We start from the raw sequence: 13,606 nt of genomic DNA on the forward strand, positions 1-13,606 counted from the left end.
GTTCTTCAACTATAAGATATGAAGAATTTGGTGATAAGTAGGAAAAATACAACTAATATAATTTATAGACTATAGTTAACCAAAAATATCATAATATTTTAAAAGAAGGTACTATATTAATGCTAAAGGTAAAAAAAAGGGTTTAGCTTTATGAGATATGAATATGATTAAGCATTTTTTCTTCAACTTATTCATTAAGAAGGGGATGTTCATTGGTCATGACATTTAACCAATCTCTATTTATCTTTCTTTTTTTTTTACAGGCTAAAAATAGTTTATTTCAAAGGCTGTGGCAGAACAAACTAAAAGTTCTTTTCCATCTCTGGACCTATAAAGGAACCTTCAAAAATAATGAAGCACACAAGCCAGTGTCCATATATTCTTCTTCCGTCTAGCTGGTCAGAATTTATCTAATTATTACAATCTTCAGGAGCATAAGCCCACTGTCTAAGAGACTCAAGTAATGGAATTCCTTTTCATTCTAATATTCAAAGGTCAAAACAATACTAATACTACTGCTATGAATGACCCCTCACTCCAACTCATCAAAAAAGACCACCATCCTCTTTCAGGAAGCTAACAGGTGGGCAGGCGATAGGGATCCACCTGGAAAACCAAGCATCCAAGCACGAGAGGAAGGACAGGGTCACACAGGGACAAGGCAGGGCACTAGCTCCACCCTCGGAGCTTCCAGTGAGCAGAGCTGGGAAGAGATCAACCCTTTAACCCTAAGAACTGCCCTCGGCCGTGTTTCGCGTCCAACCCAGCTTGGGCCACGGCCCAGTGAGAGCCCGAGCGTAGACAAAGTCCAAGCACCGAGCCGTGCACACGGCTCTATGTCAGCGGACCTGACCTCCCCGCCGCCTCCCGCGGAGGTGAGAGTGGATTGGAGGAGCCCATAGCCCGCCGCACCCCCCGCCCCCGCCCTGTCGAGCCTGGGGCCGGAGGGACACAGCCCGCTGGGCAGCCTGGGCCGGGAGGGGCGGGAAGGTCCCGGGCGCGGAGGCCCCAGCCGAGGGCGGCGACATCGGCGACCCCTTTGGCCTCGCAGGCGGCACAGTCCTCGTCGTCCTCCCTCAGCAGCGTGCACAGAGTGAGCTGGTGCTGGCGGTTCAGCTTCTGAGCCTTCTCCCGGCAGCAGCTCGACGTCTTCTCCGCGGCGGGACGAGAAGCCCGGGCCAGCCAAGCGGGCGGCCGAGTGAGGACGGGGCCAGGCAGCGCGACGGCGCCTGGAGCGCCGGGGCTGCGGGAGGACCCACCCAGAGAAGCCGGGCGGCGGCGGTTGTGGCAGCGCCGACGCGCCCCGCCTCCCCGCCGGGCCGCACTGCCCAGCCCGCGGGAGTAGGGTGAGGTTGTTTATAGGGTTAACTAAGATAAATGTAGCTGGACAGAATTTTTTAGATTGATACCTACACAAATTGTTAAGCTGCCTTTTGTTTATTAGTTTATTTTTTGAAGTTGAGATAAAGTTAGAAAAAAAAATCATTGAAGCAGTTCATTTAGCTCGTGGTTGAATTCCTGCGACCGAACTAGGAGGTCCAGGATTCAATCTCTAGTACCTTTAAAAAAACAGTCAATGGCGGGGGTGACGTCATCAAACAGCGTCGGAAGCCGTATCTGGAAAAAATGTTCGCTGATACTCTGGAGAATGGTGGAGACCGGAGGATTCCGCAAATGCTGAACTGAAGAAAGAGAAAGAGAAAGATAATCGGGTAGGAAATTTCCATCCGGGACCTACAGGTCCTTCTGCCTTCCCTCTCGGTGGGTCCCGTGCAAAACTTGGGAGTTCTCCGAGGCAGCAAGCAGCCTGGATCCCTCTTACCAGGGAAACAGATTTTGGAACTGACAGCAGTGAGTTAGAACCCCACGCATATCCAGGTACAGAGACAGAAGCCCACAGAGACCCAGTGCTGAAAACCAGTTGCCGCGGGGTGCTGAAAACAAGGGCCCCCATTTTAGGGGTTGGGGAGTAAGATCGCAGCAGAATGACTATGGACGAGCGGTGCACTCAGCCAGTCCAGTTAGTGTTGGTGGAATTCCCTTAATGCAGAACGGACTTTTCTGGGGGGTCCCATCTTTCTGGAATGACCCTGTCTGACTCCCAAAGGCAGGGTAAACTGGTAGGGAAGAAACTTTCGGTGGAAAAGCCAACGGAGAAAAATGGAGGCGGAGGGTTGAAACAAACTGCTCCTAGACAGGAGAGTCCCAGAAATTAAGTGTAAGGAAAATGGGGCACTGAATGAGGAAGAGAATTTAAACAAATTGTAGGAGCTGGAGACAGATATCTGCCCAAAAACAAACAGAACAGATCATGATTCCTGGAGAAGAAGGAGAGGAAATAACCTGGCAAGTTATGGTAGATTGTAACGTTTCACTTTCTGGTGAAAGAAGCACTTACAAGAGCTAGAAACGAAGTTAAGCTTCAGTTTACTGAAACTTAGCATGAAAGACTCCATCTAGGGCCTATTTCCCTTAGTTTGATCTGGCTCTCAGGCATTAAGAGTTGCAATCAAAATGTAAGGTGCTGAGCCCATTTTCAGTTACTGCCTAAGGTCTTGCAGTAGTACTTGCAGGTTATTTTCATGTTGGGTTTATAGGTGGTCATGATGCCAGACTTTCCATGATCATCATTTTTATATCATCCCAGACAAAAATCATTTGCTGGGCAAATGATCCAAGACATAAAGAAATCACAAGTGGCTGGGACACACATTCAAAACCCTTGAGAGAAAACAGTATACCAGGGAGAGTATAATGAGTACTAGAGTGATAAAAGGCCCAACTGCTCCATCATAGTATACTCCTAAGCCCAGGACCCATGCATGATATCACCCAACTGAAATCAATGTGATCCAATCAGGGCCTTTAGGAAAGCTTTACTGTTTAAACAATGCGGTCTATTTAATTATTTCATGCAATTGCATTTCACATTCCCCAAACGTGTGTATCCAGGTACCACAGGTGATGTTGGCAATGGCAAAAATGCCATCTTGTTTCAGCCAATAAGTAACAGGTTTGACAATGCTATTGTCTAAAGCACTTTTAACTACTAAATCAAACGACTTGCTGTGCAGCTATAGCTCTAGCATTAGATTAGTAATTTCTCCTATTGTGATTAGTAAATATCTAATTTTGTTTTCATTTGTGTTAACTGCAAGCCAAGTCAGCAGCAATCTGCCAGAAGAAGCAAACCCAGAATCATCAACTCCTTGGGTAAATCCTGTTTTGCCTGAGATTATAGATTGAGGGGAATGTTCCAGTAAGAAGTTTCATATTTATTATAAATTCCTAAGGGACTGTGAGGAGACAAAATGCACACTGACCAAACATTTGTTAGCTATTAAGGTAATTTACTGCCCAGGCAAACATCCGATAAAATTTCCACAATAAACATATTGCCTGACAGAAAAATGTAACTACAGTCAAGATGATGTTTATAAATTCATTACTAGGAATACTATCATTTGTCCTCAGTATCCAAGGGACTGTGGTATTAAGAGTTCAAGTGAAGAGCTGACCAAAATGTATTTTTGTTGTGAATTTTTTGCTGGTCCAATACCGTAAACCTGAAAGCGGACATGCATTGTTAAGGTAACTTGTAGTTTGTGGAGGCCTGTGAGTTATTATAATAAGTTTTCCAAACTCTTTATGATATCTTTATAATTCTCTCAACCAATTGTGTCTATAGTATGGTTGATACTGAGCAAAAACAGTTTTTTCCTTGTAATACACTTTAAGATCCGTTCCTGAGATACTGTGGTTCCAAGTGAGAAAGTTCATTTGCTAGGATAGCAAAGACATCATTGATCTATCAGTAGCCCAAAAATCTGCCAGTCAGACTGGAATAACCATCACAATAGTAAATATACACAATGGTAAGCCTAGTCTATGATATACAGATAAAATAAGGGAAAAAACATCTATATAAAAATTCAAGAATCATAAACTTTAGTTAATTCTTAAATTTTGGTTACAAGGTTATAGATCCAAGAAGGCTTAAAGCAGAGTAAAGAAGACCTTGGTTCTAGTATTCGTATTTGATATGAAGCAAATGGTGCTGCTTGATCCAAAGAGACTGAAGCATTTGTGATAAGAAGAAATTTGTTTTGGTTAGAACAATGTGGTCCCTTGCAATGTGTGTAGATCAGGGTTTATGGTGACAACTCCAACAGTCTGCAAGGTTACCTTCCTTTGAAATGTCCTTAGAGAAGCAGACAGTGGCATTGTCTTACCAAGCTAGTGCAAGGACAAAGCATAGGGAAATATAAAGATTTTATGCATTATGAGTATTAGTAAGGTAGAGTCTACGTGAGGACTTAGTTATGTTAGCACTTTATCTGTCACCTTGGGAATAAGTCATTTACTTTGTGATATTTTCTACTTCCCTTCCTAGGTTGTTTGATTTTTAAGTCTCCATAATTAGTCTAAGAGTCTAATGGAATTTTTTTTTTAAATTAAATTGTCTTTTTTTTAAAGATACATAGATGACAGAAAAATGTTGCATTAAAAAACATAAGAGGTTCCAACATAGCCCACACCCCAACTCCCACTCCTCTCACATCAACAACCTCTTTCATCATTGTGGCACATTCATTGCATTTGAGAATACATTTTGGGGCACTGCTACACAGCATTGATTACAGTTTACATTGTTGTTTATACTCTCTCCCAGTAGATTCAGTGGGTTATGGCAGGATATATAATGTCCAGCATCTGTTCCTGCAATATCATTTAGGACAACTCCAAGTCCTGAAAGTATCTCCAGTCTCATCTCTTCTTCCCTCTCTCTGCCCTCAGCAACTACTGTGGCCACTTTCTCCAGATCAATGCTATGGTTTCTTCCATTACTAGTCACAATAGTTCTATAGTAGAATACCAGTAAGTCCACTCTAATCCATATTTTATTCTTCCATCCTGTGGACCCTGGGTTGGTGATGTCCACTCCATCTCTATATTGAGAGGGGGCTTAGATCCCACATGGTTGATGGATGTGATTAGTTATGTCCATGGCTCAACACCTGTAATTAAGTTCCATTGTCTGAAGTTAGGAGTACTTGGCAGGGTTCCTTTTAATGAGAATCTGGGACTGTCTTTTGTCTGTGTCACTTCCAGTAGACCAATTATCCTGGTGAAATATGATTAACAGAGCATCTGTTATATGAGACAGGAAAGGTATCTTACTTTTTGGAGATAATCTTTGGCATAATGCTTTAAGGATTTGCAAATTGGGTCATGTCATGGTGTGACAATAAGTGATCAGTTCTCAATTTATTCTCAAAGATAGGTCTGCTAGGAACAATTTCATGTGGGGAGAATGTGAGTTTCCTAAAAGGAATTCTTTGAATAAACAGAGGGCCAAAGGTAAAATTTTGGGCCAGGAAAGGCTAGGTCCTTTAGTTAGTTTAGACAGTATTACAACTGTTTTACTAGTGGCTGTTTTTGCACGAAAATATGCCAGTGCATTTCTAAAAATATTCAGGCTTAAACCTTTTTGTGTATGCTTTTATCTTAGTGATGGAAACAGTAGATGGAAGTAAATTGGCAGAAAGGAGATAATTTACTGGTCCAAAATTTTCAGCAGGCATACCCGAAGTGAAGAACCCTTTTAGCTTCCATAGCATGCTGAAATTAGTAAGGATCTGGGGTTCTTAACCAGGGGAAAGATTTCAGGGGGTCTGCGAGCTTGGATTGAAATTTTTAATTTTAGGCATGCTGACACTGATTGTCATAAAACTATCTGCCGCTACCTTCTGAGAAGTCGGTGGTCTTCACCTGACTGGGAAAAGGGACCAAGGAAAAAATGAACCCTTGCTATAGATGTTAACCAAATTTCTTTCTGGTAGATAGCAGGGTTGGGTAGGAGCACAGAGTTCACCCTTTTTTTGTGGAAAAAAATTGTGAATGGCTATCTTATTCAATCAGTATAGCCTGTTTGGAAGGTACCATTAACAGCTCTAGCATAAGAAGCATTAACAAATAGAATGACATCTATCATGTCATAAGAGCATGTGTGTAGTCATTAATTTTGAAGTTAATAGTTTACAGTCATGGGGCATCCCTTGATTGGATAAAGATAGCAGAGTAGCAAGTTAAATAACATTGCAGCATTTTAGGTGAAGGCTAAGGGGTGAAGTAGAAGGATCACTTAAAAAGTTAGGTTTCTGGAGGAAAAATGTTAGGCCTGCTCAGAGTTAAGTTTGCTGAGGCTGTAATTATTTTGGCAGTTTCTGCTGAATCTTTAACACAATTTAGGTAAGAACAGACAACTGCATCGAGGTGGAGGCTCTAAATATGCAATACATTTGGAGTTTCCCCTATGTTCTTGAATTAACATCTCTAAGACTTGGTTATATAACCTTTTATTCCAATTATTTCCTGTTAAAAGGCGAATAGATCAGATTGAGTCTATGAAAATAATACAATACCATAAATTTAAGAATATTCAGTAAGAGTTTCAAATTCTGGAGGGGTCAGGCAAAAGATAAGATGAGTATTTTATGAATTATAGGTAGCTTAATTTAGTAAGGGATCCCTTGTGTCTAGAAAATACAACAATAAAATATTAGCAATAATCCAAAGAAAGCTATGATCATTCTTTATCAGTTCATTTAGCCCTAAGTAATTAATCTGTGTTTCATTAGATCTTCTGTTATCAATATCAAGAACCTATCAATTTCTTCATTAAAATTCTGGAGATCTTGAATCAGTACAGTGGTATGCTCTCAAAGTTATTTAAGGAATGTCATTAGAAGCTGGTTCCTCAGATAACTTGGTTTAGTCCTTCCCTGTAGGACTCTTGAGACAGCCCTTTATATTGAAGATGAAGCACACTGGCCTGTAGCTGATTGTGTTTTCAGGGAAGCATCAGAATAAAAACTATTGACAGAAAACTTAAAATGTTCATGGCTAACTTATTGCTGTTTTTCAAAAGTGAACAATAAGATGATAGGTCACAATAAATTAAGAACAACTGAATTTATTGCCAATAATACTACTGTCTAATATTAGACTTATCAGTATTTGGACAACTCATGGACGCTGAGGATATTGACAAGTCTCTAAGAACTTTATATAATTTCTGAAATACTTAAATTAATAACATTTTATCCTATAATTTAACCAACAGAAAGTTACAAAATCATTTTTAATTTGGTAACACTTCCTATGCAACTGATAACATATCAAATAAAACTAACTAGTTTATCACCTCTCCTTTGACAAGGTGAAAGGAAAAATCCTTTGTGATTTTTCAAGGGCCTTCTGTAAAATCCCAAATGAGTTTGAGATCAAAATTTTATTTATGTTTCAATTTTTGGAGGGAAGCTGTCAAAAGTTGTCAGGTTTTAGCATTTTGATAAATAGGACCATGGGAAACTGAAACAATATTTAGTTTCTTATTTAATAAAAATAACAAAATATTTAAAAAATAGAGGGAGTAGCATGGTGGTAAAAAAGTTCTTTGTTTCAAAAGTGAGAAGTAATTTTCTAAAATAATTAAATTATGTTTATATAAAGGATAGCACAGGGGATTTTTCTAAGATACCGAATCTTTTCCTCTAAACAGGTTGCTCAGATGTTTTAGAAAAACATTTTCTTATTAAAAGTAGAGCAGTAATCCAAGGATACTTTGTCATTGTAAAGGAAAGAAAATCAAATACTAGTTTTGCATTAAGATACTGTCTAAGGAAACTTAAAAATCTTATAAACCTATCAAATCTTAACCACCCATGACCATGACAGATAAAATCCCTTTTCTGAAAACCTTCTCCAACTTTCTATATCCATGCAGATTGTCCTATATATTCCTTTTTAGCTTCTGTAAAAACTGTCATTTTACTTTTGACAGAACTATTTTCCATTCCCTTTACAAAACACATCCTGCATACCTTACATATTATCAAAAGGTCTTGTAAACTGCCTTCAACCCAACATCCTTCAAAACTCAAGTCTTCCATGGTATAGCTTATATCATTACTTCTTTCCATTTTATGACTGAGCAAAATTCCGAAGGATGGATTTTACACATTGTGGTTATCCATTTATTGGGTGATAGAAATTTGGATTGTTTGTACCCATTTTTGTTAATAATGCTAATATGAACATTTGTATACAATTATTTAAATATCTTTCTTTAGTTTTGGGGGATATATGTCAAAGAAGAGAATTACTAGATGACCAGCTACTTCTGTGTGTATCTTATTGAAGGACTGCATAAATATTTTCCAAATGGTTGTACCACTGTATATACCTCCCAGCTATGTGAAAGGATTCCAATTTCTCCACATCCTTACCAACAGTTATTTTAGATTTTCAAGAACGTATAACCATCCCAGCAGGTTTGAAGTGATGTCAGATTTTGGTGTTAATTTCCTTATCCCTAATAACTTAAGATATTGAGCATTATTTCATGTGTTTGTTATCCAATTGCATATATTCCTTGGAAAAAAAGTCTATTCAAATACTTTGCCCATTTTTAATTAAATTATTTGTCTTTATGTTAAAACGTAAGGGATTTTTAAAAATATATGCATTCTGGGATATTAGGCACTTCTCAGATATGTGCTTGGAGAGGATTTTTTCCTTTATGCAGGTTATCTTTTCACTTTCTTGATAGGCTTTCCTGTGATTAAAAAGTTTTTAATTCTTGTGACAAACAATTTATTTGTTTCTAGTGTTTTTAATGTCATATCTAAGCATCAATTGCCACATCCAAAGTAATGAAAAATTATCCCTATATTTACTTGAGAGATATAGTTTTGCTCTTACATTTACCTCTCTAAATGACTTATTTATACATATTTAAAGATAAGAATCAAAATTCATGCTTTCCATGTACATATTTTGTTGTTCCACCACCATATGGTGAAGACATTGTTCTTTCCTGAGTGCAAGACCTTGGTGCCATTTATGTTGAAAATAAATTGATATATGTTTATTTCTGAAGTATCAAGTCTATTTCATTATTTTAGATGTTTAGCTTAATGCCAGTATCACACTATTTTAATAAAAGTAGATTTGTATTATGTTTTGAAGTACAGAATTGGATATCTTCTAGTATTGTTCTTTTTCAGTATAATTTTATCCATTAAGTTCCCTTTATAGTTCTGTGATTTCAAAGGTAAGCTCTTATATTTATTTTTAAACAAATCAACTTTATTGATAAATACTAATAAAGCATAAAATTCCTCTGAAATGTTCAGTCAGTGGTATTTGGTATAATCACATAGTTGTGCATTCATCATGTCCATCATGAAGAATTTCCTTCTTTCTTTGTTTTTCTAATTATTATTATTATATTTTTTATATGCACTATGAGATTTTGATATGCATTTATTGTATCTCTAAATGTTTTGGGGTAGAATTGCCACCTAACTATTTTAAATCTGCCATTCCATTAAATGAGAAGTCTTTCCATTTATTTAGGTCCTCTTTAATTTCTTTCAGCAATATTTTATAGGTATTATACAAATCTTGCATACCTTGGTTAAATTTACTCATGGCAATTTTATTATTTTTGATGCCTCTGAAAGTTAATTTTTTCTTAATTTTCTTTTTGGTTTCCTCACAGTTTGTTTGCCTAAGTACAACTGACTTTCGCATGCTAACTTTTATCCTGCAATTTTACTGCATTTGTTAGCTCTAAAAGTTAGGGTGTATATGTGCAAGAGTATAAGGAGACATGTTTGTGTGGCTGCTATAGGGTTTTTCTAAATATAATATCATGTCATCTCAGAATAGAGATAATATTCTTATTCTAAAACATATATTTTTCATATATTTTTAAAATTTAGATGAAATTAATATAGCATAAAATTAACCATTTTTAAGTGTGAAATACAGTGGCATTGAGTACATTCACAAGATTGTACAACCTTCTGTATCTAGGTCCGAAGTATTTATATCACACCAAAGGATACCTTGTACCCATTTACTAGTCACATCCCATTTTCCCCCATCCCCTGTTCCTGGCTTTCACTAATCTGCTTCTCCTCTCTATGGACTTGCTATTCTGGGTATTTCATATAAATGGAATACAATGGTTTGTAGTTTTGTGAGATTGGTTTCTTTCACTTAGCAGAATGTCTAAAATATATTTTTATTAAAGAGTTGTGAAATTACACAACAATCATGAACATGTGTGGAATTCCCATACAACCGTCCATCAACACACTATACTTTGTGGAACATTTGTTACAAATTATGAGATAATGCCATGAGACTATTACCACTAACTGTGGTCTATAGTATTCATTTTGTTAATTTTTTCCATCCCCCTATTATGAGCACAGTACATGTTTGCATTGATACAAAAATATTACAGTATTGCTGTTAACAATAGTCCATAGTCAGGAGACCTGAATCTCTGGACTGTTCATGAGACAGCCAGGCCCTGAGCCTCAGCAGACTTGCAAATCCTACCCTCTGGTTTATTGGACTTGCCCCAGCCAGCTAACAGGGAGGTGAAGAAGGTTAACCACCACACCAGGGAGCCAAGAGTGCCTACAACTGCAAGCAGGAGAACTGCATCCATCATCCATGTGGAATATAAACCCCCTCTCAATATAGAGGTGGAGTGGACATAACCATCCCAGGGACCACAGGATGGAGACCTAGAGTATGGATTAGAGTGGACTTACTGATATTCTACTATGGAACTATTGCGATTAGTAATGGAGTAAATTGTAGCATTGATGTGGAGAAAGTGGCCATGGTAGCTGCTGAGGGTAGGGAGAGGGAAGAACAGATCTGATGTGAGGGCATTTTCAGGACTTGGAATTGTCCTGGGTGGTACAACAGAGACAGATGCTGGACATTGTATGTCCTGCCATGGCCCACTGGGTGGACAGGGGGTGAGTGTAAACTACAGTGTAAACCATTATCCATATGGTGCAGCAGTGCTCCAAAATATATTCACCAAATGCAGTGGATGTCCCACAATGATAAAGGAGGTTGATGTGGGAGAAGTGGGTGAGGGGGGTGGGGACTATATGGGGACCTCATATTTTTTGAATGTAACATAAAAAAAATAGAACAAGAAATAGTGCAAATAATGCATAGTTTTCATTAACTGTATTTTTCCCGTGCTTCTCCACATTTTTACTACCTTGCAATATTGATGTACATTTGTTGTATTTCATGAAAGGACGTTTTGTATTTGTACTATTAACCAAAATTCTCATCTACCTCTGGGTGCACTATGCTATTCAGTCCCTAGATTATTTTAGAGCTTTCTTTCAATTCACATTTACATACCAAGACTACCCTTTTCAGCCTCAATCCCATTTATAGACCAGCTGCATTAGTTCTACTCACTATATGTTACCATCCATTTCCACACATTTGCAGTCAAGTTAATGAAAACTGGAAAGTGGACTTGGCCCAATGGATAGGGCGTCTGCCTACCACATGGGAAATCTGTGGTTCAACCCCAGGCCTCCTTGACCCATGTGGAGCTGGCCCATGCGCAGCACTGATGCGCACAAGGAGTGTCCTGCTGTGCAGGAGTGCCCTGCCACGCAGGGATGTCCCCTGCGTAGGGGAGCCCCAAGCGCAAGGACTGCACCCTGTAAGGAGAACTGCCCGGTACAAAAGGAAGTGCAGCCTGCCCAAGAATGGTGCCGCACACACAGAGAGCTGACACAACAAGATGACGCAACAAAAAGAAACACAGATTCCTGGTGCCACTAATAAGGATAGAAGCGGTCACAGAAGAACACACAGTGAATGGACACAGAGAGCAGACAACTGGGGGGAGGAAGGGGAGAGAAATTTAAAAAAAGTTAATGAAAACTTCCACATACATTAAGCATCAGTACACCACCTCAGCCCTCTTCTTATCTCCTAACAACCTTTAGGTTATAACTTCAAGCATTTATTCTTCATATTTACTTCGTATTAGTGAGATGATGCAATATTTGTCCTTTTGTTTCTGGCTATTTCACTAAAAAAATAATGTCTTGAAGTTCATCCATGTTTTCATATATGTCCCAATTTCATTTTTTCTTAAAGCAGCATGGAATTCCATCATATCTATATACCACACTTTGTTTATCCATTCATTGATGGACATGTGACTTGCTTCCATTTTTTGGCAACTATGAACATTGGTGTGCAAATGTCTCTTTGCATCACAATTTTCAATTCTTCTGAATATGTTCCTAGAAGAGGAATTGTTGGATCGTATGGCAAATCTATATTTAGCTTCCTCAGGAACTGCCAATCTGTCTTCCACAGAGGCTGCGCCATTTGACAATCCCACCAACAGTGAAGGAGTGTTCCTATTTCTCCACATCTTCTTCAGCACTTGTTTTCTGTTTTTAAATAATGGACATTCTGTGTGGAATGAGGTGATATCTCATTGTCATTTCGATTTGTATATCCCTAACAGCTAGTGATATTGAGCAGTTTTTCATGTCCTTTTTGGCCATTTGAATTTACTTCTTGGAGAAATATCTATTTAAGTCTTTTGTGTATTTTTAAAATTGAATTCCTTGCTTTTTGTTGTTGAATTGTATGATCTCTTTAAATAGAATGTGTTATTAGATATGTGTTTTCCAAATATTTTTCCCATTGAGTGGCCTGCCTTTTCACTTTCTTGGCAAAGTCCAATGAATCACAAAAATGCTTTTCAGTTTGAGGAGGTCTTATTTATCCCTTTTTCTTTCATTGCTCATGATTTCAGTATAAGGTTGAAGAGTCCACCTCATACCACCAGGTATTGAAGATGTTTTTTCCTATATTTCTTGTAGGAGCTTTATGGTTCTAGCTCTTATATTTAGGTCTTTGATCCATTTTGAGTTAAGTTTTATAAAAAGTGTGAGAAAGGGGTCCTATTTCTTTCTTTTGGCTATGGATATCCAGTTCTCCCAGCACCATTTGTTGAATAAATTATTCTGCCCCTACTGGGTGGCTTTAACAGCCTTGTCAAAAATCAGTTGACCACAGATGTGATTGTCTGTCCGTTTGGTTCCATTGGTCTGTGTGTCTATCTTCAGGCCACTACCATGCTGTTTTTTTTTTTTTTTACCACTGTAGCTGGGTAATATGTTTTAATGTCCAAAGTGAAAACCTTCCATCTTCACTTTTAATTTTTAGGATGTTTCTATTTGAGGCTACTTATCCTTCCAAATAAATTCATTATTATGTTTTCTATTTATGTACAAAATAGAAGTTTTATCAGGATTGCATAGAATCTGTATATCAATTTTGGTAGAATTGATTTTTACTAATAATTAGTCTTCCTATCCATGAGCATGGAATGTTTTTCCATTTATTTTGGTCTTTTTAAATTTCTTTTAGCAATTTATTATGGTTTTCTGAATACAAGTGCTCTACATCCTTGGTTAAGCTTATTCCTAAATATTTGATTCTTTTAGATGCTTTTCTAAATGGATTTTCCCCCATGAATTCCTGCTCAGATTGTGCATTATTAGTGTATAGAAATATTTTTGCATATTAACTTCTATCTTGTCACTCTACTGAAGTAGTTTATTAGGTCTAGCAGTTTTGTTATAGATTTTTCAGGACTTCCTAGGTATAAGATTTTATTATGTGCAAATAGTGAAAGTTTTACTTCTTTTCCAGTTTGGGTGACTTTTATTACTTT

At 37.9% G+C, this 13,606-nt stretch overlaps 1 protein-coding gene across 3 annotated transcripts in view; it reads left to right on the plus strand.

Annotated features, from left to right (window-relative positions):
- Positions 1 to 1,262: 1,262 nt before the first annotated feature.
- The window catches only part of LOC101419846 (zinc finger protein 596-like), an 86,649-nt gene continuing 74,305 nt past the window's right edge, over positions 1,263 to 13,606 (plus strand). Inside the window, exon 1 of one of the 3 annotated variants that reach the window (XM_058299354.2) lies at positions 1,263 to 1,712. The gene's annotated coding sequence lies outside the window, so the exon portion shown is untranslated. The remainder of the gene's footprint in view (positions 1,713 to 13,606) is intronic. The other 2 variants (XM_058299352.2, XR_011649120.1) reach the window with 2 other exon arrangements.

This window comes from Dasypus novemcinctus, chromosome 6 (genome assembly GCF_030445035.2).
Source record: "Dasypus novemcinctus isolate mDasNov1 chromosome 6, mDasNov1.1.hap2, whole genome shotgun sequence".
Lineage (NCBI taxonomy): Eukaryota > Metazoa > Chordata > Mammalia > Cingulata > Dasypodidae > Dasypus > Dasypus novemcinctus.